Below are 1948 nucleotides of genomic sequence, written 5' to 3'. Positions count from 1 at the left end.
AATGAGCTTGTTGTATCAATTTGAAATTGGAATTTTTTTTGATTTTGTTGTTATTTGACTGGCGGACTAAGTTAAACACTCTTCGACCATTTGGTAATTATTATGTTGTTATTTTTTTTTGTTGTATTGACTCATACGACCTTTGTAGTCGTGCTTAGTACATTGGTAATTAAGTATTTAATGTATTTTGTAATAGGTTTTAATTATTGATTTACTTTCTATAGTTTTTTAACTTATTCATTTTGTGAATTTTTTAGTCCGTGAAATTTATATTTTAATTTCCAAAAGGTTCATGCCATTATAATTCTTTAAATAACGGAGTTAAAATTTTTTAATCACAAAGACTTTTTGAGAATTAAAATGTAAACTTGAGGGACAAAAAAATTATTTATTAAACTTAAGGGACTAAAAAATTCACTTACTAAATTTGAGAGACTAAAAAATTCTCTTATTAATTATAAAAACTAAAAGAAATAAATTTGAAAATTATAGGAAGATAATTAAATCTTTGTATTATTTGTCTCAATTTGTGTTGTGTCTGCCTTCATAAATTTCAACTATAGTGTTAGTGAGTTCAATTGCATTTACGACAGGTATTGTACCATGCATTAATATCTTAGTGTGAATGTCTTAGAGTGAACCCAAATTTTTTGAATCCAACAAAGTGATGATCTTTTAAACCAGTCTAGAAAATGCACACCAAAAAGTGTTAATATTGGGCCACTAAATAGATGTCCATTAAGCATAGTAGATTCATTCTTTTAACATTGCTACATGGGAATAGGATTCTCTTCACAGACTTACACTAATCACTATCTATTGGGAAATCAAAATTTAACAAATGGTAAATTTTTATAAAGTTTAATTAAAACAAACCATCGCTATTAATTTCGGGGGTCCATAACAAAGAAAGTGTCATTGAAAAATAAAGAAAAATAATGAGTGTTACACATCACATAAAAAATAACATGTGTCTAAAAAAACAAGGTTGCCTCTTTAGATCTACTTTTTCCACAAATGCTTCCCTACATGATGCAACCCTACTCAACTCTAGCATGACCATTGGTTCCTACTATATTTCCTTAGGGGTCTTTACATGATAGCATGTTGTGTCCAATTTGACCACAATTACCACATGCTTGAGTCCTCTTACGTCCAGTTGACCGACTACTTTCTATCGCACCATATCCTTTATATATGGCAAACATTGGGGCAAATCTAACACAACATTAGACATTTCTTCAGCTTTCATCAGCATCAGCCACAACTGTAGAAAACTACTCTTCAACTTCAACTAGTTAAGTTGCGCAATGAATAATTCTAACAAATTATTATACTCCTCATTGTCCCAATAAGTATAGCGATTCAATTCTCTTGAAACATTAAGCAACCTTGCAAATTTAGCAAGCAAATGGGAGTCCCAGTAAGTTGAGCATTTTGGATATTTACCTCCTTAGCATCCTTTGTCCATCTATGAAGAATTAAACAATATGGGTAAGTGATAGGCTCAAATTCTAAAGCTGGTTTAATAGGCCAGCACCTCCAGAATAGAGGAAGAAGGACAAGAAGATAAGGAAGGAAAAGATAAGTATAAAAAAATTTCATTGCTTGCTTCCTTATTACATTGTTTATTTATAGTGCATCCTAGTAACAGAATAGTACCAATTGATTCCCTAGGAATATTACACTAACGGAATTTGTTAGGTTGTCCCTTGATAGCAGACAATGTGACACCCTCTACCCCTCACATACATACTAATAAGGAATAAAAAAAATTCAAATATTAATTAAAAGTATTTTTAAAACATTTTTTTTAAACAAGTCTTTCAAAGGGGAAAAAGGCTCACATTTATTTTCTTCTACATCATATTTAAACTTGTCCAAATAAATAATAAAGTATTCTCGACTCAACAAGGTCGTCTAAGCTTCATACAATTAATATAGAACC

This window comes from Glycine max, chromosome 16 (genome assembly GCF_000004515.6).
Source record: "Glycine max cultivar Williams 82 chromosome 16, Glycine_max_v4.0, whole genome shotgun sequence".
NCBI classification, from domain to species: Eukaryota; Viridiplantae; Streptophyta; class Magnoliopsida; order Fabales; family Fabaceae; genus Glycine; species Glycine max.
Note: the sequence above shows the minus strand (reverse complement) of the source record.